Source organism: Haemaphysalis longicornis, unplaced genomic scaffold, assembly GCF_048455015.1.
Source record: "Haemaphysalis longicornis isolate Haplotype H1 unplaced genomic scaffold, Haemaphysalis longicornis Haplotype H1 scaffold_3, whole genome shotgun sequence".
In the NCBI taxonomy this organism is placed as follows: domain Eukaryota; kingdom Metazoa; phylum Arthropoda; class Arachnida; order Ixodida; family Ixodidae; genus Haemaphysalis; species Haemaphysalis longicornis.
Genome location: NW_027526335.1, coordinates 31,572,404 through 31,600,039, shown reverse-complemented (window position 1 = coordinate 31,600,039; position 27,636 = coordinate 31,572,404). Strand labels below are relative to the sequence as shown.

The 27,636-nt window shown below is 47.5% G+C and overlaps 1 long non-coding RNA gene and 1 pseudogene across 1 annotated transcript; one reads left to right on the top strand and one right to left on the bottom strand.

The window, feature by feature from the left end:
- Positions 1-4,382: 4,382 nt before the first annotated feature.
- LOC144175183 (cullin-1 pseudogene) lies at positions 4,383-6,698 on the top strand (annotated as a pseudogene).
- Positions 6,699-14,003: 7,305 nt separating this feature from the next.
- On the bottom strand, positions 14,004-17,045 carry LOC144174230 (uncharacterized). The gene is made up of 2 exons (XR_013323447.1): positions 16,259-17,045; positions 14,004-15,360 (listed from the first exon to the last, which is right to left on the bottom strand). It is a non-coding gene; the product is annotated as an uncharacterized LOC144174230 (long non-coding RNA).
- Positions 17,046-27,636: the final 10,591 nt, after the last annotated feature.

The following is a 27,636-nucleotide window of genomic DNA, read 5'->3' as shown; positions in this document are numbered from 1 at the left end:
CCCAGTTCTTACGTAGTGCTGCCTCCTCCTATGATAGACAAGAACATTCCATTAAGCCCGCCGTGCCTCCGACTGAAGACGCGTCGGCCGAAATGGATCTCACTCAGCCGCCAGGAGATGACGCTACAACGCAATCTTCGGAAAACGCCTGGACCACTGTTGGCTCCGCCCGTAAACCCGCTTCCACCGCCCGATCCCGCACCGAACTGATCACTGTCGGCATCCAACTTCCTCCAGGCACCCTTACTCCCAAGCTACCTCTGTACGACTTGCTCACCGCTATTGCCTCCGCTGCACAACTTTCCTCCCAGACAAGTGAAGAAATCACCCTCCAGGCGAAGCCCACTCAGAGCCTTGTGTTTCTGAAAACTCACTCCCCCCTTACCGCTCATCTCCTACTCTCTCTCTCTCACGTTCGGCTTCATGGTAAGACCATCAGCATCAAACCTTATGCTCGCAGCCCTCCCATCTCCTGCCTTGGTGTCATCCATAACGTCGGCGGTCATTTCACTCCTCCTCAGATTATGCAGGAACTAGAGTCGTATACCACCGATATTCTTGCTGCACGCATGATGGGTAGCACCCAATCAGTTCTCATTACTTTTGCTGGCACCGTAATCCCCCGCTTCGTATATTTCAAACGTGTTGCTTTTCGGTGTCGCCCCCACAAGCCTAAACCTCCCACATGCACCCGCTGTCTCGCTCTGGGACACCGGGCTCACCAGTGCCCGCAGCATTGTGCTCCGGCCAAGTGCCGCCGTTGTGCTGCCCCTCTACCACCTGACCCTAGCACCCACGTATGCTCTCAGCCCTGGTGCATTCATTGCAAGGTGAACACTCACCCCTCTCTTGACCCTACCTGCCCCTTCCTCCTCGAAAAGCAACGCGCATGTGCTAAAGCTGCGTTTGAACGCCGCATAGCTTTGCGCCGGGTCACTCAGGACACCCCTCGCCTTCCGTCCTCTAAACCTGCATCTGACTCACCGGTCACATCCCAACCGGGCTCGTACGCTGCTAAACTGAAAGGACCGTCGGTGCCACCGCCCGCTTCCTCCAATGCTCCACCCTCACCGTCGGTGAATGAGGAAAACCGTCACTCTTTCGACCTCCGACTCGCGATGCTCGAACGCCAGCTGCGTGAGCAGCAGCGCGTTTCCCAGGAATTGCAACAGCAGATTCAGTCTCTCACCGAAACACTCCAAGCAACCACCACCTGTCTTACCTCCCAACTTGCGCAGCTCAATCAGCACCTTGCCACGTTCACCACAGCTCCCTCTGCAACCCAACTCATGCCTTTGGCAGACTTAGTCGAAAGCACGTCCACCGCCCAGCACACTCGATTGGTTCAGCTCGAAACCTCCATCCTCAAAGTTCTTACCGCGCTGAATGCCCAATCCGAGCAACTTAAGTCCTTTGGTGGTTCAATTAGCTTTGTGACGGCGCATTCCTTGATATAGCTACCTACCTTCTTTGCTAGAAATTCCAGTTTATATGTACCCCTTTGTGTCAGATAACCTTCCACAACTTTTAGACATTGAAATCTAGGATCAAGAGGCGATGCTGCGACCATAACGTCGCTCAGAGGAAACCTACGTTCGAATCTCTCCAGCATCTCTCTTTTTAGTTCTTGCACTACGCTACTTCCGGAGATGCCATTTTGCCGTTAATACATGGGTTGTAAGTTAATACATGGGTTGAGGCACGCGCTTATTTGTAGCAGGTCTCTGAAAACAGCATGCTAAACATACCATCCATATGGTGACAGGTGAACGGGATGTAGGCTGGCCGCCTGTAGTTGTCGGTCCACAGATCGTACGTAACGGCACAGCGCCTCGACCCCTCAGCCACCATCTTCTTCACCTGTCCGTGCATAGCACGGTACACGTCATCCAAGGCTGATCTCGACAAGGTCGTTCAGTCCGGCAGCTCTAGGGGCTCTTTCACCACTTCATATTTTATAAAGAATAACTATAGATGAGAAATCAATTCATTTATTGTTAAGACCTACAACAATGTCATAAAATTAATGCCAATATGCAGACTGCGTTATAGTTGTCACCAACCAGTAATCCTTCGCCATTCACCGTGATAAGCGGCAGCAAACCTTTGGCAATCAAAAGGACCAAGTCTCTAGCTAGCAAGCTTTTTCTTGATGAAGTTGTCGTCTTGCGCCTGGGAAGCATTCGGAAATATTTTTTTGACTTTTGCCCCATTCAGTTGTGACCATCCATCAAGGGCCTGTGCATGCTGGACGGGCTTACAGTGCACGCGTAGCATTTTCCTTTGCAACTGCGGAGGAAACAGGTGAATATCTAAACCCTCACAATTAAATTATGAAACAGCTGAGACCAAATGTTTTAGTTACACAAATATACAAAGGCGCTCTGCTTACGATTCTAAAGGCGTAGAGTAGTCCTCCTTTTGATGTCTTGGTCAAGCAGCTCTTGCTGTAGTAGTCCGTTACAACTGTCTTCTGCTTTCCCCCTGTGATGTATGCTAAGCATCCAAAATGTTTCCAAATAAAAGTATACTTAACCTTCGAATGCAAAGGAATAATCCGAAACCTTCCCATCGGCATCTTAAACCCATGGGGGTGAAAATTTCTATCTCGCTACAAATTGCAGACATTTCGCCGATTCCACCCGCAACCGCAGAACCCGTGACCGTCAAGCCGCCATTCGGACGTTCCGAGGCCGCTGCTTAGAACTCTTTCCGCCATATTGTGCTTTTGAAAGAGAAATTTCGGAATCCCACGTTGCTCTGGCGGGTGACAAGACGCATGCGCAGACGCGCGGAGAGAAGGGTTGCTTTTTCTTGTTTTGCGTTGCTTCATTGCTGCCCTACTTGTTATATGCCTTAGTCATGGCAAAAATTAAACAAACAAAGCACAACATCTCAAACGAGTTCACTGGATTAGTTTTTAAAAATATATTTATTCCTACTTAAATGGCGCACCGATAACGCCGGGAATATACGGCGGTGGCGGTGGTGCCGGCGCGCTGACATATCGGCGTTCATCTTTATAGGCGTGAAGCAACATGCTGATGATGATGGCGACTTAGGGCGACGTATAAATGGAATCTTCAACTTATCCCCCCTGGAGTATGTTTCGTTATCTGGAGGGTGTAACCACCATTGTGATCATCCTCATTTACGCTCTCGAAGACTCATGGCCGAGTATTTGCCGAAGGAATCGCTAATATGCTATCGACCTAGAGCGTATAAATCTAGTTGGAACGTTCCAGAACAACAAATTTCACGAGTGTATAACACATGAGTGTAGTCTACTAGAAAGAAAAATCGAGACGCTAATTGCGCATCACTCAGTCTATTTGCAAGTTCAATTCCAAATTTTCATTATAGACAAGGATTTTCACTTTAACTTCTGCAGTTATGTGGAAGCATTATACGCCTCATGAGTCAAATTGGCGACGTCGTTGTTTTTTGGAAGGCACAAAAATTACAAGCGCCACAAATAGGAAAAATCTGTCAAAGTAGCTCAGATTGAAGCAAAATGTTCGGAGGAGCTCTTGTAAACGAAATGTATTCATGGCGTTGAAAAGAAACATTGTTAAAATTTGGTTTCTGTGGGAATCAAATCCGGACATTCGGGGTGAGGCGCAAATACGATACCCAGATGCCACGGCTCCTCCGTAGTCCTGCACGGCCTAGGGCCTAGTGCGTGCGAATTCGGACCTGTGACTACGCAGCAAATGGGAAGGAGCTGGCCTTGACGGCACGTGAGGGAAACAGGCACACCCCTGCTACGGATAACGTTGATTTTGATAAAAGAGTTGCGGGAAATCCCTCCAGAGGATCTATCCAAGGAATTCACTTCGTTACTTAGGACGAAAAGGGCTTCTACGACGCATGTACTGGCAGCTTTTGTGCGGGCTAAGCATGGCCGATCACGCAAATACTCCAAGAACGCCGGACCAAAGGATGCGAGGAATGAAGTGGGGGAGGCAAAAGGCGCCGGAAAGCGACGAAAGCGACGCAAACATGATGTAGCAGTGAAGGAGCCTTTGATCCTCATCGATAAGGGAAGGCATAATGCTTTCAAATTCAAAGGACGTAAGCAGACTTAACTGCCTTGATCTATTATTTCTCAGTTCACAAGAACACCAAGATGAACGAGAATAGGCAGCAGGAGGGAAGCTCATAGAAGCACTAAGAACAGGAAGAGAAGACTAGGAAGTATTAGAAGATGCATGACGAACAAAAACAATAGGTTTGGCTGACATGCCAAAAACCTAACCTACGCATATGTAAGTAAATAGCCTACTCAACAGGTTTGGACCATCCCCCTCCAGTGGCTATGCACTAATAACCTAAATGAAAAGAGAAGAAGAACAGGAACAGGCTGAAGAGCCACGGTAAGAATGGCGTCTGCAGCCCCGCTCGCCCATGCCAGCCCGATGAAGCAGCCGATCGACCGGAACCGGGTGTGGGACGATCTGCGGGAGGGCATAGAGCTGCTGTACGTGAAGGGGCGTATGACCCAGAGCCGATACATTCAACTCTACACACATGTGTGCGACTTCGTCATTACTATCAGCTCAGGGGACGCAGGTGTGTCAGTTCCGGGAGGTGGCAAAAGCTCCCTTCTCCTTGACGCTCGGGCGACAGGCTACGATTTGTACGAGCGGCTCGAGAGGTTCCTCCAGACTCACCTGGAAACCATCCTTAGCAACGGCGTCAATTCCATGGAGAGAGATGTCACGCATTTCTACAGCAGTGAATGGGACCGATTCCGGGCATCCAGCAAAACGCTAAGCAACATATTCTTCTGCCTCGACCGGATCTGGTTCGCGCGGGAGCAGGACGACCCAAAGAAGGAGGTGTACGAGACTTATCAACTGTGCATGCATTCTTGGAGGAGATTCTTTCTAGACGCGCTGTATAGACAGCTCACAAACGCATTGCTCAAGCTGATCGAATCGGAGCGTTATGGTGGCCTTATCGACGTACAAATGGTCCGGAACATCATTTTCAGCTACGTTGACATACCACTGCCCGAGATTTGCTCTGACAAACGTCCCAGCTTGTCGATATACAAGACTATTTTTGAAGAGGTTTTCCTCGAAGACACAGCATGTTTCTACAGCCGAGAGGGAAGAAATTTTCTCGAGAGACATCCCGTCTCGAAGTACCTGTTAATGGTGGAGCAGCGCTTGGCGGAGGAGGAGCGCAGGGTTGAGCAGTACTTGCACGCGTCGACGTTAGAACCTCTCATGAGCACTTGCCGGGATGTTCTGATAAAGAAGCACTTAAGGGGATTTTACGGCGAATTGAAGAACTTTCTTGTCAATGACAGGAATGAAGAGCTCACACGGGCATACCGTCTTTTGTTACCCGTTCCTGACGGATTCGACCAACTACGAACGCTTTTCCAGGAACACGTGTGGACTCAGGGCCTCGATGCTATAGAGTGCCTGGGCAGACTGGGAGCCCCAGACCCGAAGCTCTACGTGCACACCGTGCTACAGGTTCATGAAAAGTACAGTACGCTCGTGGTCACAGCTTTCTGTGGCGACACAAGCTTCTTTGCCTGCTTCGACAAAGCATGCACAAAATTCATCAACGAGAACGCAGTAACACATCTTGCGCATTCGTCTAGGAAGTCGGCTGAGCTGCTGGCTAGGTACTGCCATATGTTACTCAAGAAGGATCTTGAAAACGTCGAATACTCGGAGCGAGAGGACAAGCTTTGCAAAGCCATGATGGTTTTCGGCTACCTTAAAGACAAGGACGTGTTTCAGAAGTTCTACAGCCGCATGCTGGCCAAACGGCTGGTGGAACACTCATCGGCCTGCAGAGACTTGGAAGCGAGTATGATTTCCAAGCTCAAGCTAGCGAATGGCTACGAATACGTTTCGACACTTGAACGCATGCTGCAGGACAACGCCTTGAGCGAAAACATGACCCAAGAGTTTCTGCGCTCCGTGAAAGACTCTGGGGATTACCTGGGGTTGAAATTCGGAGTGCAAGTCTTCTCTACCTGGTGTTGGCCATTCCAGGATGCGCCATCCCTCGCCCTTCCTGAAGCCCTAGGACGCGGCGTCCACCTTTTCACAACCTTCTACCGCGAGCGGCACAACGGCCGAAAACTTCGATGGCTATACCACATGTCCACCGGAGAGCTGACTACGAAATGCTTCAAGAGCTCTTACACGTTGCAGGCTTCATCCTTGCAAATGGGCGTTCTCCTGCAATACAACTTCGCACTGTCTTTCACGGCTCAGCAGCTTCAAGAATCCACTGGTCTTGAAATGAGCGCGCTCCAATCCGTTTTGCGTACCCTGCTCAAATGCAAGCTGCTCGTTAGCTCGAAGCAAACGGAGGCAGACTGCGAACTGCTGCCCGATGCCGTATTGTCCCTCTCCGAGGACTACAGTAACACCAAGCTGTGCGTGAATTTAAACGTGCCATTGGAGTCAGAGCATAAGATTGTACAGGAAGCAACCTACACGAGGGTGGATCATGACAGAAATGCTGCCATACAGGCCTCCATAGTACGCATCATGAAGGAGCGCAAAACACTCCAGCAGCAAGAGCTGATAACCGAAGTCTCACGCCGACTTTGCTCGATGTTCCAACCCAGCGTGGCTATAATTCGCGATTGTATAGACATTCTCGTGCGGAAAGAGTATATCGAAAAAGTAGAAGGCGAGCAGGATGCGTACAACTACATTTGATGAGGTGTCAATGGCCTACCATGGCCCCATGATACTATTAATACGGTGTTACATTATATTTAGCTAAAGGGTAATGCTGCGGAATCTTTCATTAAATTTGGCGTGCGTGGCCATCCGTCTGAGGAATGGTTTGGTCGATACACAAAATAAATGTCGTGAATGCGCCGAGGGTTTTTTCAATTCTTGACGAGCTCAAATTTGTTCTCATTGTATCGCTTAGGGGAAGCTAGATTAGTTCAAAAATTGCACCAAGTAATTTGCGCTGAACTTTGTTAACTACTTTGCATCTTTATGCCATAAATTACATGCTACGTCTCACAGCGAGCTGCAACAACATTGAATTTTTCACGCCTAAGATGTCCTTTTTATATGAGGTGCATCACAGTGGATGGTTTCGGGATGATTTAGGCTACCTGAATTAAGGTCTCTTAATGCTCGCTCACCGGAACCCCGAACACACTCGGCTTTCTTTTTTGATAACATGAGGAACACAGCACTGCAAACAGTAATTCAACCCACGACGTTGTCATGAGGTGCTCAGATCCACAGCCACGAATCTACCGGATTGGGTGATCGCCGAGGTAGCAGCGTTTCAGGAAGCCATTAAAAAAGTAGCAGAAGATTAAGCACAATCTCAAGGGATGAGAACGCGAAAAGTTTCTTTTGGCTAGGTTCTTCCACCAGCATTGCATCGGAGTCCTCTAAGCTACATGTTGAATGGAGAGCCACTACCAGTGTTGCTGTGACACTGCCTGCACAGAAGCTGAACGCCAACCTAGATTGTGGGCGAGAGCGGGCTCCTTTTGGAGATGCCAAGTCCAGGCCTCATGTCGTGGTTTATTTTTGCTGCGTCCAGTTTTTCTTGATTTATTTATGATGATGGCGCTATGACGCGCGTCCTGACAAATGATGACGACGACGATGATGATGAATATTTTAATACCATTACTATATTATTCTTATTGTTAATATAAACATTATTATGAGGACGATGCTGATGATGATTATGGTGATGACCGGCTGCACTAAGCGAAACATGTTCATACATGCCCACTATGGGGAGCCACCAAGAAGAATTTGGTTTAGACGGCGAATCGGAATTGAGCGCTCCGTCTGTTGTTGCGGCATGTGTTGAAGCCGGTGTCTGTCTCGGTGTAAGCAGCTGCGTGGCTTTTTTCGAAACGGCTTTTTGGGAGCCTTTTGCAGACCCCAGCTCGGTGCGCGCTTTTACCAGCCTAACCAAGCAAAAACGTTAAAAGGCTTCCAAAGTGACGTGTTCTTCGAGCATTCCTCTTATGCAGGAAATAACGTCAATTTGTTCAGCGAAACGCTGTCCCAGGTTAGAAAGCCTCAGTTGTTGCGCCGTAGGTAACATACCTGTGAGTTACAACAATAAAGTGTCGGCTGTCAGCGGTATCTTTTTGGTCATGATGACGTTTCTTGGTGGACATCCGTTAGCAATGTCCATTATTTTGCCTTTTGTGTATCTTCTTCTTTTTCGTTTAATTTTTTTTTTCATCTGTTGCGGAAAATGCCGCGTAGAGTCAGAAGGGGTGAGCCTGTTCCTAGCCGACTACTTCGAGTAGTAGTTGTTATAAGCCCCAATAAAAACTAATGGCAGTGGCCAGCAAGGGAGGGGGAGAAGTAAGAAAATTGGGAGTTCAGTTCGACTGATGGTCGTCCTGGTGTTTGCATCACGTGAAAATAGCTCACCCGTATAGAGGTTAGATAAGAGTACAGTTAATAGTATATGTATACCGTGGCTATATTTCCCGTACTATGCCGCTTTTGGAGGCATAAATAAAAATATCGTGGACGATGTTGGTTGATAGTGTCCTTAAAGGGGCCATGAAGACAAAATAAAAGTTTGTTTTATTCCAACTATTTGGTGACTTATAGTGCCCCCAGCGCTTGTACGGAAGCTAACGACGCTTTATTACAGCGAAGCTTTAGTGCCCTCACTTATGCCGTTGTACGCCAACACGCCCTGCAGCAAAGTCAACTTTTTCTGGCGATGAAGGTGAATGATCGTGAGTGAACTGAAAGCGCCAGCGAACTTTATTAAAAATGCCTGCAGAACGATTAGCCGTCCCATGTAAGGAAGGGAAAGAAGTCCCTTTGGGCGACTGCGCCTGCCCCTGTTTTGGGGTGGCAGCCTCCCCCCGGTTTCGCTCGGTCGTTGCTTTTCGAGGGCCGCCGAGATCTGCTGGACGGCCTGGGCTTCGATCTCTTGATAGTAGCAACGCATTGCGGCCTCGAGCCATGGCGGTATCGTTGTCATCGTTGTAGCTTCGAAAGTAATGGCGAGATGACCGAGCTCTGGGGGGTCCCGACACTGCCGAGCTTCTTGTCTTTGAGCCGCACGTCACCGGCGTTAATCTCGGTGGTCCGCCCCGTCAAAAAATTTTGATGTACGCATAGGTTCTCTTGCCAATGTTTAGCCGCGACATCTGGGCCAGGATTGCAGAGTGCCTCCCTTTGTCGAAAGCACTCTGCAGGTCCAAGCCCAAGATGGCTCGGTGGTCTTTCGTGTTGGTAGTGTCATCCAGGATTTCATTTTTCAGTTGTATCATGGCGTCCTGACTCCTGAGTTCCGAGCTTCTTTCGGAACCCGATGACGGTGTTTGGGCAAAGCCCCGACTCTTCCAGGTAGCTCTGCCACCTGTTCATGAGAACATGCTCCAACGCTTTGCCCACACAGGATGTAAGCGAGATCAGCCGGAGGTTCTCAATGTTGGGTGGCTTGCCCGGTTTGGGAATCAAGATGGTCTTGGCAGCTTTCCATTGCCGGGGCAGTGACCCGGCTCGCCACCATTTGTTGTAGTATGCCGTGAGGTTCTCGAAGACCGCTCGTTAAGATTTTTCAGCGCTTTTTCGTAACCCGGTCGGGACCGGCGGCGGATTTACTGTTGAGATCGTGCAGAGCAAACCTCCCTTCCCATGCTTCAATGTCTCGATCTAGCCACTCGTTTGCTTCGCCTTGGTAGTCCGGGTGCGGCTCTGTGGGAGTGACCGGCAGGTACTTGTCGTCGAGGCGTTTCTTTACCCCATCTTTCCCCGTGCTTTGTCAGCGCCCTGTGGACGACCTTGGCTACGTTGTTGTGTTAGTTCGTCTTGGTCGTGGTCTCATCCAAAAGATGTCTCAGCATACTCCACGTCTTGCCGCAGAGCATCTGGCCGTCCGCCGCGTTACAAGCCTCATTCCACTGCTGAATTCAAAGCACTCTGCTGTGGGACTCGATCTCGCCGTTGAGTTTGGCGACCTTCTTGCGTAGCTTGCGGTCTGTCCGCTGCGTCTTCCATCTCGCCAGGATGGACTGCTTGGCCGCGATGAGGTGGGCCAGGCGGCTGTCGACCCTTTCGATACGCTCGTCCGTCTCGACTTCCTTGAAAGAAAAAAAAGTTTTCGTGGTCATAATCGAACCTAGGTCCGCCGTGTTTTGAAGCCGGCTTCTATCCGATTGCTCCATTTCGAAATGGTCGAAGCGGACGCCAATCAGCAGGTACCGACTCGCGCCGTACACCCCGAATGCAGAGGTTAGGCCTACAAATGCACACCCGAGAGTTGGTGTGCATATTCTATGAAAGTGGTGTATACCTCCAGAGTAGCATGTACTCGCAGTGTGGGATTGGCCAACAAAAATTACGCCCATCTTCCCGCGAGGGAACCCTGATGTGATGCGACGCATCAGGGAGAGCGTTTGGACTGACGCTGGTATTGCATTGCGTCAGGCCACTCGCTGAAGTGACTGTCGCTTCCATCACGTCTTCATCAGAAGATCTTGCACGGAGGTATCGTCAAGCAAAGTCAAGTCAAGTGCCAGAGCGAGCGCTGGACTGATCCGGCGCAGTGCGCTGCCCTGCTTATATTCCCGCTTTTGGAAGGAGAGGAGCCCGGGGAGAAAGTCGCGCGCATGCGCACACATGCGCGCACCCAGAGCAGCGAAGCGCACACGCGCAGCTGTTGTTATGATAATGAGACGGAGTGAGAGTGCGCACACAAGGGCGCACCCAGAGCAGCGAACCGCACATGCGCAACTGTTGTTATGATAATGCGCCGGAGTGAGAGTGTTGCGCACAGCTGTCGGAGTTGCGCATGTGCAGTGAGCGTGCGGACAACGCCGCGACAACGGAGGGACATACCCGAGAGCAAGAGATGCGTCGCTTCTAAAAAATCCATAACGATAAAGCTTCGCGTTCAACCATAGTCGTCGTTAGACGGTGGGGTGCAAGATTTTTCACGAAGAAATCAATTTAAGTTAAAGCTGTGATTGTCCCGCCAAATCGAGTTCCGAGGCGTTTGCGATGTTGTAGCCAGGGCAGGTCGTCAAGCGAACGTTAGTACACTGTTTATTCTGCAGTGGACTGCGGAAAACCTAGTTTACCGCCAGTCCTTCTAGATGGCGCCATCATACTGCGCAGGACAACTGTTTGTCCTCGCTTTGTTTCTGACTGCATTTGCAATTGGCTTGTTCTTGTTACGGTCGGTAGTAATCGTTTCGTGAAACATTGGGTATGCTCGACAAACAGGGTCACGTAAGACAATGCCACTTGCGCCAATCGGCCAGTGTCGTGTGAGACAACCCCAAATCGCCGGATACTGTGAAGCTATAACAAGCATTGTGCACGGAGGGCCAACAGTAGTACGCAGTGGTGCTTCAAGGTTTAGGAGTATTTTCGTAACTTCCATTGCTTACCCCTCCATTACTACTGCTTTAAAATGAATATGCATTACATTCAAGCGAAAGTAGCTCGTTCTGAAATCTTATAAGCCATGCGTAACTTCCGTTTGTTTTTGCCGGCCTCAGCCAATCGCACAGCTGCCTATTCGCCGCGAGCTCGACATGTAGGTGGCGACAGCGTCGCGCTGCTAGTGTGGATGCTCCGCTGAGCGGCCCGTAAGAATGCACACTGTGGGCGCACTTCGTGCCTTTTTTCCCGCCGTATGTGCGCACGAAAGGTGCAAACAAGAGTGGTATGCTGTAGTTCGGTTCCTCAACGTTCAATGCATAGCATGGAAGTGGCAGTCAGTTTTCATTACTAAGCCAAAAAAAGCGACGACTCATCGGGAATCTCAGAATGGCCGTAATTGTGACAATGAACTTGTACGCTGTGGCTCGTAGCAAGCTCGATCTTTCCAGACTATGGCTTTGAGCCTTCAATAAAAGCATAAATCGAAACAAATAAGGAAGCCTCGATCTCTGAAATTCAGTTTACAACAGCAGTTTCTATCACTTTCGCTGGTAGCGTGACGCATTCTTGCATTTGTGGGATGCCCTGAAATGGTAACACTACTTAACTGCCCCGAAATTCTTCCTAAGAGCTTACGAATTTTTTGTGTGTTCGAAAGGCAACATAAAATTACTGAATTTTGATCAGCGCAGAGATATAAATGTAACCGCTCTAACGGGGGCCGTATTCTGCTATCCGACGCCCTTCCGACGCGCGTCGGAAGTTCGTGACGTCAAAATGACGTGCAAATAGCCAACCGCCCCGCCCTCGAAGATCGCGGGAAGTACGTCATCGCCTTCGGGGACAATCTCATAACTTTCAAATGCTGCTAAACCGAAATTAATAAAAATGTTTAGATATAACAAAGCCTTTCCTGTTTGTGTGTTTTCACGGGCACTGCCGTTGCTGCTAATGCTAGTTTAACAGGTTTACACGCATTTATGTTTTTACTTTGTTCCGTTATGAGGCGCCAGGGAGCGCTGCGCGCGGCACAGCTGTTTTTAAAGGAGGCATATTTGAACGCTCAGTACAGTTGCTGCGCAAAAATTTCGTCCCACAAGGGCGTTCTCTTGGGACGAAAAGCGACGTAAACGGTACGCTGTTGCCCGGCAGTTCTATATAAGACGGCTGTGACGTGAGTGCGATATTTTGATCGATTTTCTAACGCCATGTCATTGTTCGGCCACTCTCGCTTGTGCAGTGAATTAAACCCGTTTTTCAAAACGCATGTGTGCGCGTTTTGCGCACGATCAGATTACGTACTTATGTTGTCACGAAGCCAAGGATGACGCAGTTGTCTTGAAGGAAAAACAAGTTTATTATGGCGAACTTGTGCTCCCCTAACAACTCAAAAAAATACAGAGGCGGCGAAGCAGCGGTCAACAGAGTGACTTGTGCAGACGAGTGTCGTCGAATCGAATGCCGCGGCGTCTGCTCTGCACGCTTTTATCTTTCGGCGCAAATGTTTCTCGAACCGTCCATTGAAATACAGAACATTGTAGATCAGAGAAGATTATTCTGGGCTAGTGCCGTTAGGGCGAAACAGTCTGCTTATCTGAATGAGATAGCCCGTGCGGCATAAAAATAAAGAATGGAAGACGCGCTTCGCGGACACAGATAACAGAGCCAGGCGTGGCCGGGCGATAAAAACAAACAATAAATAAACAAACCCATACATGGTTCGCGGTAATATCACGGCAAGCTCGTTTTAATTTTTTTTAATGAAAGCAGGGGTGCAAGTGCAACGTCAATGAAAGAGAGTACTGACCTCAGACTTTAGCGACCCGAGGATACGTTTCCTGCCTAGCTTTGTTTCATGAGCTATATTAATATGCTATTCTGCGTGACGAACTGCTCTAACAGCCTAAGCCTGTATCACGTCAAATCGACCACGCCCACAAATTTGGTGCTTAAGCATGCAACTTGAAGTAGTTTGCTCAGTTTTTTTCTTAAAACATCCCGAGAATCAAACCGCCTTCCCGCAGGTATTGTTTCCATCCACAATAATCACTTGTTTCTACAAGCATAGGTACAACTCAGTGACTGTGCAATGAGGTGCAATTTTTGTAATTGAGCACCTGCAATGTATTCTTACGTTAGCATATTTTGTAATTCCATTTTCCTATTTAATGCCTCTACCCTTCAGGGTTAAATAGGTAAAGTATACCGCAATACGCTTCGTTAACTAAGATAGAGACCAAATTTTCAACCCCTTATTGTTTTTTGGCCGTTAAGCTCATAATGAACACATTTTCAGGCACACTGGAGCTGGAGAGCTGCTGGTTGTGGAAGGCCCTGAACAAACAACCAGTACTGTGGGCCTCAACAAGAATAGATGCCAACTATGAGCACTTTAACAAGCTGGAGTAGAGAAAGCAGTTTTGGCATTGCATCACAAACATCAATGTGCCCTTCTTTATTTTTGCAATGAAGTTACGTTGGTTTCTGTGCACTTTAAATAAGGCTGTGTACTACAGAAATGCTATAGTTGATTTTGTCACGATTATTTTTTCCCAGTGTTGGTTACTCTTGGACGGTGCTGCTGCATGCAGGGGAAAAGGAAACAGTTCAACATAACTTGTAACACCCTGATTTATTGAGGAAAAATTCAATACGCCTTTGTAGATGCTGCTGTTGGCTTATCATAATTATTTTTTACAAGCAGGTGTCCTTCATGAAAGAAAAAATCGCAATATCACTTTAAAAATCTAAGCAAGCAGTCATCAAAGCACTGAGTGCTAGAATACATGCAATGGTGGGGTAAATGAAACTTTTGTGACCATTTTTCCACTTATCATGAGAATGTCAGAGTAAACCATGACAGTGAACTCTTTGTTAAGAGACAGCCTCCAATATTTTAAGCATGTTTACTTTTTGTATCAACAGTGGAGATGCATACTGGCATATCGTGTTCTCTTAAGTAAAATGATCTGTCAGAGATTTCCAAACAAAGTCACCGTGCAATGGTTGTGCTATGTCATAATATAACTCTTGACTGGATTGAACTAATTGTGTCCAGAAGATTCCGCAGTATACTGATTATTTTTTTTGTTTGTGGTACATGCATCATCATTCTTTGCTTCACAGCAGAATGACGGTTACAGTGTAATAAACAGAATTTTCTCAAGAGAATCTTGACCGGTCTCTATACCCACAACAAGGCCTCACGACCCATCAAAACAGTAGTCACGGCCTATCCCAGATCAAGCAACACCGTGTCAAGACATAGTATATAGTGGTCGAAAGCAAAGCAACTTTCTATGTTGTCCTCACACAACCATGTCAAACACAAAACGACAAGAAGCTTCTCTACAGGAAACAATGTCGCGTCCGGGCAAAGTATATGCTACATGAAACAACAACAAAACAATTTTCTCCCGACAAAACAAACACCGCACACCACACACAATCAGAAACGAAAGTTAAAAATGACATGTTTAGTGCCACAAAGCTGTCTGAAGATGCGTTGGTTGCCCTGTCCTTCAGGAGCTTCTTGCTCCTGTCGGGGGCAGGCACCTCATCAGCCGCATCGTCTGTATCACTGCCCTCGTCCCTTGGTGCTGCTGCAGCTATTGTCGTCAGTCGTTCCAACAGGCAGCCACACAACACACACTGACAATGTTGGCTGCCAGAAGAGGCCTATGAAGACAAGCTGGTGCTACTGCAGGCAAGGAAAACAGCTCTTGAGAACTGCAATGCTGCACTTCACGACAGAGCACATCGAAGCATGTGCGGCATTGTACTTTTCTTCAGGTGTCTGGGGCCTGGACGACGAGCAGGGGGTGTCATGAGCCACGACTCGAGCAGGTGGCCACCGTCAACCCCAGAACTCGCCAGGCTTTACACGTCACGGGCAAAAGTGAACAGCCAGTCACACAAAGGCACTGTAGTCGGCAGTCACGGTCAGGGCCTTCATACTGGCGTCGCACACCTGAAAGAAATACATAACACAAATATGTACTAAAGCATTAAACAAGTACACAGTTTGAAAAAAGGAAAAGGTAATAAACAAGAGCAAGAATATAAAGAATTGGGTTACTTGGAACTGATTCACTCCGCAACTGCATGCAACGACAAACGACATCGCCGTGTTGTATGTGCCTTTTTTTTAATCGTCGCTGTTTCGCGTAGCAGGGGAATTAGAGCATGCAGGCGACCTGAGAGGAAAATTGGTTACTTACAACTATAGATAAGGGCCCTCCCACCCATCTATGCGGTACAACTGCGAAAACAACCCCTCCCCTCCCCACCCCGCATTTCGAAATCGATAAACCCTTAAAACGAGCCGACAAGCTGAACTTGTCACCTATTCACTATGTGTCAAGCAGGGGAAAACATCTCAGCCGAAGTGACAAGGCGCCGAAGCAGTTGACACACGATGGGGGCGGGGCGAGGGCGATATACGTTACGCATATATTACACGGTTCTTTATGAAGTCAGTTAGACGACCAACACAATACACCTGTTTATCTTTCTTTATAAGCTTTTTTTCTTTCAAGACGCCACCCTATTCGATACCTCTGAACGTGTTCATTTTAGCTACATTTATTGACATACCTTTTCGATATCATTTCACTTAAGCGAACATAGGCCGGAGAGTTAAAAGATTATTTACATATGCATGCATCTGCTAAGTTTTTTTTTTTTTTGACACACTATTTGATCATGCACAATTGCGAAATTTATGGGAGATCACTGCCACCACACCACACCGCTCAAAACAAACGCATTTCAGTGACTGCTTTTCAGACATCGCGCTCCTTTTCCCTTCGATGCAAAACAATTTTTTGCTTCCGTAACAAACGTAGCCAGAAACAAGTAGTACTTACACCGTGCTTACGTCGCCGGGGTATCCAAAACCCTCGTGTGTCGGAGCTCCGTCAGTGCCGACACCACAGTGTGAACGTGCGACTGGCGTCGGGGTGCGACAGTGTTTCACGGTGGCAGAAAACGCTTTGCAAACTGTCAGTTGCGAAGAGGGACACAGCACGCACAGCACCTTCGTATCTGTTGACACTTCGCTGCACCTCGATGGCCGATAAGGGCTTCCAATTTCAGCGCCTTGGCAACGGCGTGAATGCTGCGGCTGACCGACGGCTGCGTCATGCCAAGAGTATCACCGCTACCGACAATCTGTTGAAAGCTGCCGGTAGCGAAGAGCCTCAGAGCGCACATCACGTTCGCTTCCGTAGATAGCCCCGTCGCACCTCGAGGCCTAACGTGCTCGTTAAGTGCGTCGCACAGCATCCGCGCCGGGCCCTTGTTGACACGGAAACGGCGCTGAAAGTCGCCGTCACTCAGTCGACGCTCAGGCACGGGATCCTCCTCCAGCAGCTCCAACAAAAGTGCGAACACAGGCGGCATATACGCAGCCATCGTACAATCCGATGCGCTCTTAACCGCGCCGGATTTCACCCGCCGGTCGCGGGAGAACGAGCGCGAGCCTTTGGCTACGTGACGTCACCAAAAAATAGCCAAAATATAGCCGCGTGACGTAGGCCGGCTGACGTTTTCCGCTCCGAGCCAATCGTGAGAGCCCACTTTCTCCTCTCTCTAAACAACCGCGTCGGAAGGGCGCCGGAAATCGTTCCGGCGCGCGTCGGATGACCAGCAGAATACGGCCCCGGGTCTTTTAAATGAAATTTTAGCCACTCTGAAGGAAGGTTTGATGAATAACGGTTTCGGATCACCCATTTACGGCTTTCGTTGCAAATGAACTTGCGAATTGAATTGTCAACGCCAGCAGTACAATCAACATCTCATGTTTAGCTAGGTTTTCGCAAAGTGACAAGCAGGTTTACAGTTTGCAAACCAAGCTTCTGGGACTTCACAGTGAGCACAAATTTTCTGTTACGGCTGCTCTGTTGACCATTGCGTTCCTTTTAAAATCTAACAGGTGCCTGCAACAGCGAGATGTGTTTGCATTCTTGCGTATAAGGTCGCTTACGAACCCTAAAGATAGCAATAAATGAAGTTGCGCTGTTGCAGATGTAGTAAAATATTTCCTTTTTATTTCGCGTTGCGAATCAGCACAACGGGTTCCCGATAACTACTTTGTTTTGTAAACTGAATATCGCCTTTGTCTTGGCATTTAATTCTTGAAAATTGGTTAAAAAGTGAAATTCTGTGCATTTCGTCGTTTTTTTCTTTCGGGAAGGGGGGGGGGGGGGGGGGGGTCCTGCTAACGTTGCAAGAGCAGCGAGAAGAGAACGCATGTAACGCGAAAAGCCAAACTATGGTTATCAGTATTACTTACAATCGAAACTACACTACGCGTCGTGTTTGTAGCAGTGAAAAAGCAGTACTTTAAAACGTATTTTCAAAACTGATTAACCCCCCCTTTGGTCCGAGATTGTCCAGGAATTGTGGCTCGCCTTTTTCAAAATTGTATTGAAAGCAAGCATTCTGGGAAAAAATTAAAAAAAAAAAAAAAAAAAACCAGCGAGTCATGGCACACACCCCTCACACATGTGGGCAACAACATGCATTATATTACGCGTTTTCTCCTCTTTCTTTAAACTTAGGTCCACCTTAAGAGGTTAAGATGTGACCATATTAGGCATTTGGTTATGCTGAGTGAGACACGTTTCTGGACAAGGTGATTCATGTCGGATTTGAAAATGATATATATGAAAATGACACACGAAATGCCACATGACAGACACAAACTCACAACTGCTTAATTTTACCGAAAAATCCCCCCTAAATGCTCTCGCGCATCCATAGAAACCTATTTTAAATAATACGTAAAATTAGCAACTCAATACAGTTGAATAAATGTTTATTCCTCCTCCTCAGTATAAACGACTGTCCAAAAATGGTATTTATTTTAGAAAAGGTACGGGAAGGACACGATCACACAGGCGCTTGCGGTTGTAAAATACGTGTCCGGTAATGTATGGGCGATAGCGCACGGGTCGTGTGCATTGTAAATATTTTTGCTTGTTTCTTCTTTCTATAAGGATACAGCGCAATTTTACAAGGGTGTGGAATTTGCACGCGTATGCACAGGTCTTGTTGCTTCTTACCCGTTTCGCGTACTAAACTTTTATCCTTTAAATAATCACCACGCCACCTTCAAAAAGCACCCTTCGACGTTCCCGAAACGGCAGACGGCTGCATTCAACAATAAGAAAAGTGCAATGTGTGGAAGCAATGTTTATAACACGTTTCACACTCAAGCGGTGTCCACGGCGAAGATGCTTCGTGGAATTAAACCAGCGCATTAACCCGCAACGGCCGCTGATTATTGCGTTTCTAGAGGAAATGCGCAAGCAGAGGTAACTATGTCATTGCTTACTACCAAACGAACACACATATTGGTTGTTTTGTCGTGTGCAGCAGGCGTCTTGCGCCGGACGCAACGTGAAAAAGCAGACGACGCGAGAGCGCCATCCACACTAGGAGCGGTTCGTCCCGCCGCCGCCAGGGGCCGACTGTGTTCGCGCTCGGGGCGAATAATACGTAACAGGTTCTAGTGCTGGAAATCAGGTAGTGGGTCACACGGCTATTCAATTTTTTCCTAATTACACAGCTTATTTCAGTGAAGTTTGCCTTAAAAATGGTTGCAGTATTATTCTAACAAGGCAATCTTTCGAATCAACCAAACTTGCACTTTGCTTGCATGGCCCCTTTAAATCAAAGAAATTTGTCCTGTTGGAGGGAAGGGGGGATGTACAGAAACGGGGAAATAAATGTTTAATTAAGGAACAATGTCACGTGGAACATGGGAAATTTGGTCGTACACTTAATATCCAGGGGGCCAAGAGTCCACGCCGATTCCAAGGCCCAATCGGCCGGAGCTCGGCGCAGCTCCTGATTTAAGCTGGTCAGGGAAAACTCCCACTTCTCTTGTAATGGGGTGGATTGATTTTGGGGTTACTGATATATAGCAAGCTGCGACTACACCATACGAAATGGTGGGGACCTAGTTTAGTTAGGCCATCATGTCCATACAGGTGTCAGCTGGCGCAGAAGTCATGAACATAATAGAACGCATGTGTGAACACATGTGTAAGCATCGAGGAAGAGAAAGAAAAACACGAATCATGTGTTAACCAATCAGGAACAGGCTTGCGGAAATAGCGCGCGCGGTGAAGGTTGGAACAGTTTCCTGGCATATTAACCTCCCTGCATGACGCGGCACATTCTACTAATTTCTCATGTCTTTGCCAGATAATAGCAATCGACAGCTGTTTATTAAAATCGTCTCCGGTGCAGGACTGTATTTTCTGTACCTCCCATATACTGGGCTTCAGGTGGAGCCTAAATGTTTAGTGCAACCAAAACTGAGGTACTGAGAAAATCCTGCTTGTTCAAGGGGGGTATGTTCTGGACATTTACAGTTTCAGAAGCTTTGGGGAAGTGAATGCATCAATGAGTAAATTAACCAACTCGCAAATATTAAGTATTGTGCGTGTCGAGTGTCCACTCCATGGCTACCGGTCACTTGCAGGCAGAGAGAGCTGCCAGCAGTAGAGAGAGAGAAGGGAAGAAAATGTGCGTACTCCTTGTGCCAACAAGAACACTGTAACACTATGTTTACAGGGAGGAAACAAAAAAGAATAAAGAACGACCGACGAAGAGAGGTCACATGGACACCGCCTGTTCACGTCACCTCTCTTTGTTCTTCGTTTCTTTTTCACGCTGTGAATGTTTTGTTACAAACACATCCCATTCGTCCAAACTTCCGGATTAATCAATAACAAGACCATGGATATATAAATCTAACCTTATAACTGGCGGTTGCTATACCTATCACTGGCGAGGAAAACGTATTAGTGGGAACTTTTTCTTGCTGTAAACCTTAAAAGAAAATTTAAAAGGTTTCGCTCGCGGTTTGCTTAGGCTATAGCGAATAATTACAGCAAGAAAAAAGGTAATGTTCTATAAGCGGCGTTTAGGCATAAAGAATATTTTCTGAACAAAACGTTTTACTGAAGCCGGATCTGCTTTTATCGTCAAAACAAATATGAGCTCGGCGACAAGCTGTGCCCATAATTACTTCCGCAGGTTGAATGAAAGCTTACATAACGCAGAGAACTCGTGTAATCAAGCGTCGCTTCCAAAATCGGCGCAACAGCTGCATGGGGTAGCATTTTGTCGCGGCCCATTTTTTACTTCTCGTACGTCGGCGTCGCGTAGGCGCCCAGCGGCAAAGCAGAGAAATATTTTAATTTACCTGGCAGACAGATGAGGTACTGGGCCCAGACAAACCTGCGTCATAGGCTAAATGCTAAATAAAAAGGATCAATATATGTTGTATAACTGAGGCCCTACATGCACCAATACCTCGACTTGGTTGCATACTAACAGCACGAACTCACATGCGGCATATGAGCATCTCTACTGCTTTCTTTTTCTTTGGTACTGGTGGGCACAGGAAGGCAGCTACATTTCAGCGTCTATAAAGTGTGGAAGGCGATTGCGTTCGAACAATTGTTAGCCTAAATTCAAAAAAAAAAAATAAAAAATTCCGGGTCAGCTTCACCAGCGTGAACCTGAAAAGGGGTGAAGCATGCAGTGTGTGCGGGTGTACAGAATACGAGATTACTTGTTCTACCGAGGTAGAACAAGTTAGCAAGCGCATGCTTGCCGAGGCGGTGGCGCTCTCTCGTGCGTTGAACCGGATTTAGGCAATTAAATAAAAGAAAGACTGGTCACAAGTTGTCTTCCTGTCACACGGCGCAGCATGCTAAGAAGTTTGCTTTACAGGAGAAAACGTCACATTTGAAACCAATTTCGAGACGGAATTCAACAAATTTCTCTTAAATAATAAAATAAGTCCTGATTGCACCTGTTATTTAAATTAGTTTAAATCATGTTAGTTTATGTTGAACCAGTTCTATTAATTATAACTTGTTTTCTGGCCATCGTTTGACATCTTGATTTACTGTGATGACACGTGACGACGACGACTGGAGACGCCGACAACAGAAGCCCATAAGGTGCTTCGTACTGAGGAAAGGGTGGCCGCGTAGATCCTGGCTTGGCTGCAAATATCGTCGATTCGTCGAAAGCCGAACTGCGCCCCTGCCCACTCGTGTTACGTACGGGGAATTTTTTCTTCGGGGAATTTTCGGCTGTCATTTTGGCCAAAAGAGAAGAAGGGAATCTTTAATAGTTGCAGGGAAATTTAGCAGTCGTGGAGTAAAAAGGGAAAATATTGTCAGTAAACCCTACCTCGCAACATTTATTACTTCGTTCTCCTAACACTTTGTCAAATTTATGTTCATATATCAAAGTGATGATTCCGCAAGCCACAAGCATCCAAGACCGCTTACAATCCGGTCATAAAACATAGATACAGTCTACTGCATCATAGCATAAATTAAAGAATGCTCTATGAGAAGGAGCTAGAAAAGATTGATGTGGTGGCAGCTGAAGGAATGAAGCCTGTTCGCGTGTGCGTCTTAGTCCGCCTCCTGTCAACAGGAGACGGCGCCAGCAGTCCGGGCGCTGAGCAAAAAGCATCTCAATTGCCTAAGAATGTCTTGTTCTTTTCCATACGAACAGTTTCAACATAGAGCATTAACACGCAAAGTACATAACGTGAAATGCATTGTAAAATCCTGCTAAGCGGCAGATGTAGTGGAACTTCATTAACGCGAAAACTCTTATTCTCTGACCGGCGTCTGCGTCTGGAAGGCTACAAAAAGTGGCGCTGCATCTGGAAGGCTACATAGGTGGCTCTGGCTATCGCCAAGAATGGAAATGGAAGCCACGTAAATGTCTATCAGCTGCAGAATAAAAATCCTGCGAAATTGTAAGGGAATTGTTGATAAACCTGAAAGGGAAAATGCTAAAAATAGGAAATTTCTGAACCTAGAAATAGGATTTTCCTTACCGGAAAGGCACATCGCTGCCCCTGCCCCGTAACACGCTATCTTTTTTTCTGCCTCTAGTTCCGCTCTTCAGCCCTTTCTCTTCTTCCGTGATAAATGCAAGAATAGTTTACCGAATTCATTTTTCCCGCGCTCATACTGCTCGGGCGCCATCCGTTGGGACATTTTGTTCCTATTGTTTTCTGAACAACTGAAAATTGACATTTTTGGTTTTAGAGTTTCCTTTTATCTATCCCACTTCGACAATGTATTTCACGCGTGTTTTTTAAAGTGACGCCTTAAAGTGCTTGCTGATGCCGTTGTACGCCACAGAGTTTCATAGTATGAAACTCTTAAGTTGTACGCCAATACGCCCTACAGGAAAGCCAACTTTCATTGACGATGATGGTGAATGATCGTGGGTGAAGCGAAAGCAAAAAAAAACGCTTCTTGTAGCCGCGATAGAAACCTGGGTCTCTTCGCGCCATTAGGCCTGCCCCATCCGATTGCTTCATTTCGACACGGTCGATGCGAACGTCAAGCAGTAGGTACTGATTCGCGCCGTACACTGCAAACCCGAACGTTAAGCCTACGGAGTGCATTCCCGAGAGTTGGTGTGGGTATTCTAGAAAAATGGTGCGAACCTCCAGAGCAGCACATATTCGTAGTGTGGAATCGGCCAACCAAATAATTCATCACGAAAAAGGTTCGCGTTCAACCATCGATGTCGTTAGACGGAGGTGTAACTAATTGAGCGTCTATCGTAACCAAAACAAATGCTAATACTCTGTATTTTCTGCTAATATTTTGAATCAAATACGTCTGAGATGTCCCTTGCGTTGAACAATTTCGACATGTGTGAGTCATGGCAGCAGCTTCAGCAGTTTCGGATGGACTTGCCTATATATACTTAGTACTTATATGGAGAATACCTCAGTAACCTCAGATTTGCTGATGACGTCGCCTTGCTAAGTAACGCAGGGGACGAATTACAAAGAATGCTTACCAACCCTGGGCCTGAAAATTATTATGCAGAAAACTAAAGTAATGATCAATAACCTCGGGACAGCACAGCGGTTTGAGATAGTTGGCGAGGCAGTGGAAGTGGTAAGCGAATATATCTACTTAGGCCAAGTTGTGACCCCGCATCCCAAACATCAGGCTGAGATAATTAGAAGGATAAGAGTGGGGTGGAGTGCATTCGCCAGGCATTCTCAGATAATGAATGGCAGGCCACCATTGTCCCTAAAGAAGAAAGTGTATGACAGTTGCGTCTCACTGGTACTTACCTATGAGGCAGAAACTTGGAGGTTCCCCAAGAGGGTTCAACTTAAACTGAGGACGACTCAGCGAGCACTGGAACGGAAAATGATAGGTGTAACATTAAGGGACAAGAAGAGAGCGGAGTGGGTCAGGGAACAAACACGTGTTAAGGACATATTGGTAGAAATTAAGAAGAAGAAATGGACGTGGGCAGGGCATGTAATGCGAAGGCAAGATAACCGTTGGTCATTAAGGGTGACAGAGTGGATCCCTAGAGAAGGCAAGCGTGGCAGGGGGCGGCAGAAAGTTAGATGTGCAGATGAGATCAATTAGTTTGCGGGGAACAATTGGTCGCAGTTAGCACACGACCGGTATAACTGGAGATTAATGGGGGAGGCCTTTGGAATGCAGTGGGCGAGATACGATGATGATGATGATGATGATGACGACGACGACGACGATGTAGTGCGCAAGCACTACTTCAACTGTTTTTGGCCGGGCTTGTTGCGTCGAAAAATGGACGTACGGAAGGACAGACAGACAGACTGGATGGCTTTTGCGTTTAAGTAGTCGTGGAACGATTAGTTTATAAAAAAATTGGCCGAATCTCTGCTCACTCAATGGAGGTGTCTCCGAAAGACTATAGTCCTCTGCCACCTCTGCGAAGTAAGTGCCTCTCTTCCTTCACCCACCCACCTTCTCTCGCTCTCCTTTTCTTGTCTCCCTCCTATCACGATAAACACAGTGTGGGTTTGTTCAAATCAATTCAACTCTCTCGCGTTGCACTGGTCACGTGCTATATTGACCACCTTTCGTTTGAGTGCCACAACAAGTTCTAGGATTGTGCACTAGCTCGTTTAGCATTTCTTAGTCAAAATATTGTTTTCAACGCACATTAGGTAGTTGAAACCGTAAATATCAATCACACATCTATTACTAAGTAAGAGGAAACTGTTAATTCCAGTTATGTGTTGATGTTTTGCTTATAATATAGCGGATGTTTTCTTTCTGCTCCACAATGTTGACAAGTATGAATGATGACACCAGATTTAGTAGTTTGGAAAGGTTTTGTCTGTATAAACTTCACCTTTTAGAATTCTTTTAACTTTCGGCCTGGTGGCTGCATGGGGAGATAGATAGTCATACGTTGTAAGACGCAGCTACTACTCGTTGTCTGCCCCACGCGTGGTGATGACAGCGCAGTGAGTGCACCACGAACAACAATAGGTACGTCAGCCGCCTACGTGTCATGTGCCCTACGCCAGTTAGTGTGATGAACAGTGAGCGGACGAGGAACACGTGTGCGGTGCGCATCAGGCCCGGAGCATGCGCACATCTACCACGTCTGGTATAAATACAGCTATCAGGTCGGCGGTAGGAGGAGTTGGACGGAACAGTCTGGCGGCAGCGGAGGGCCAGGATGGGGGCAGCAAAAGGAAGACAAGTGGAGCGACGACCCTGGGCCAGCGCGGACTAACCAGCAGATGTGCTGGGCTGGCACGATATGGCTTGGGGCAAGGAATCGAACGTTGTCGTGAGTGTCGAGCGAAGCGCCGTATTAATTTACAGCGAAATCGGTGATGTGCGTTATTCAGTGCCGCGGTGTTCCCATATTTTTTATGTGTTTCAGGGGTCTCTTTCTGCACATGTCGTTTTGGTTTTATTGTCTCCGAATAAACTTGTGATTTCTGCGTCGTGCGTGTCGGCATCACTTTGTCGGGCGGGGTCAGGCTCGCGAACCCTTCCCACCTGAACGACGTTCCTTCAACGTATAGCAGACAGACCAGAATTTTCGTGCTGAAGTAGCCCTAAAAAGACTATTGTGGTTAAAATCACAACCGTAGAATTTACTTCAGCTTGGAGAAACATAACCATTACAAAAGTTGTTCCGACAGCTCTGAGATTTTTCCGTATAAAATATGCAGAGCTAGGTCGCAGAATGCTGATCCGCCTCCTCCTTGGTGGCGTGACCGCTCTCGGTACAAGCTCTGCACGGTGGCCTATATACACGCAAATAAATATACGGTTTCCTTAATCTCAAGGTACTTGAACGTCGTGGAAAAAGAAAGCAGAAAAGGCGACTCCTGGACCCATTGTCGCATTCAACCTCAATAATGCAGCGGAAATGCTTGTGTCTTCATGCACTTTATCCATCGCCTCTGGCTCTCAAGAAGCGCAAAATCCTCTCGATGGGAGAGTGTCCCAAAAGACCGTGGGTGATTTCAGGTTAGAGTCACGTATATCACACCTTCTTCGAGGAGCATTGAGTATTCGGCGTACCATCAAACGGCCCGCTTGAACACGTGCAGGGCAAGGGTGTGCCGCAGTCCTTGCTTTCTTTCTTCGGTCACACTGCCAGTCGATTTCGGCAATGTAAGAGCCGCGTTTGATGGCTCAGCTTTCGCCTTTCGGGCCGCTGATCCGCCCACACTGCACAGCGAGCGTGCCTCGCGAACTCTACACCCCCATTGCCAAATTGCCGCCAAATGAGAGCCATGAACTCGAGGACGCGTTTCACCCGAATCTGGCGGGATTACTTTCTTTTTGCGCTTCCCAGCTGACTGGAAGAAACGAGGCTGATTGCGAATTCAATCGGCCGAAGCATTCCTCGTTGAAAGGGTTCAGGTTGCCGGGCTACGTGCAAGCAATTGACAGATGAAGGGAAGTCGTACAGGTCTTGTGTTGTCTACTTTTCTCCATCGACAGAAGTGCGCCACAGAAGCATGGGTGCAAATAGGCCTTTTGTTTTTGTAATGTAAGATTCGTTTTCCTACCATGGCCTCCCCATTTCCTTTCTTGCGAACGTCATCATGGACTGTGTGACGCAGGTAAGCTCGGAGAGCGGAAGTGCAAAGAGACCTGAGTCGATTTTCCGTCGATGTCTCCAGCATGACGTGGGAAAATGGACACACGGACGTCGAAAAGATTCACTAGACCCACAGGAACCTCTAGGAGCCGGAGAAGGAAGAGAAATATGGCACTTGGCTTCAGCTGGGCCAACGTGAGCTGCCGCAAATTTTGCCTAAGAAGCCTGTTTTTTTGCTCTGCAAATGAGTTGTTAACTCTTCTTCTACGTAACGTTTTGATAGTTATGGACATGCAGCTTTACAATTATGATGATTCTCCAAGGACAATATCTCACACGGTACCTCATTGTTATCGCCCCAATAATAATAATTATAAATCCGGAGTGTGTCAATGTGCCATGCACATGCATTTGGGTATTGATCGTGTTCCAAGTGATATCCCAGTTACACTAAAGAGGCTGGCGCTGCCATTTTTGTTCACTCCCCTGTTCCAACTTAAATACAAAACCCGAGTTGTGCCTTGCAGGCGAAGGGTGGTGCCTTCGCACTCCCACTTCGGATTTACGTCGCATTCCGCGGAGTACAACCATGGCTGCATGAATTCACGCGATTATGGACTGTCCGTATGCTGTGGATTCGCCGGGACACGCTTCCTGCCCCACGCTTCCTGCCCACGCTGAGGCAGATCGCATCTGCCACCGAGGAGAGCTCCCACGACCACTGCCACTTCTTCCAGTATCTAACGTAGAGGAACTGTAACCTGTTGGTGGAAAAGGAGAACCTCACCATACCATGCGTGCTTTACTTCCACCGCGTGGAACTGACCTCCCCAGTGGGCTCGCTCGCTGGTATGAGGTCGTGCTGCGGAGGATTCCAGCTAGGGTGGCGTTATCCCCAGCCGTTACACATGCTTGGCCTGCCCGATATCACGCCTAGTTCACGTACACCTGCCCATTATGTGTGACTCCTGCGTCAGACGCTGATGTTGAACACCTGTTGTGGACTTGCTAAGCTCTTAGAAACGCCCGAATTCAACACCTCAGAGGCACAGGGCTCCATCCTGGGATTACCGCGTGTCCTTGCGTGTTGGATATGGGGATCGAGTACCGGTCTTTTGGATTTTTGCGTGAAATTGGTGCAATGTTGTAGCTTTAAAACTTTCTGTTATGCCGTAGAACAATCTCTCGCAATTAAAAAAGTAGCAAATGGCCTGGCTTCAATAAATCACACGAACGTCAAATTTCAAAAGTTGCAAAAAATTTCTTGCTCACCCGCGTAGGCACCGTGGTAGTGGGGATAGACTCACGCCGGGAA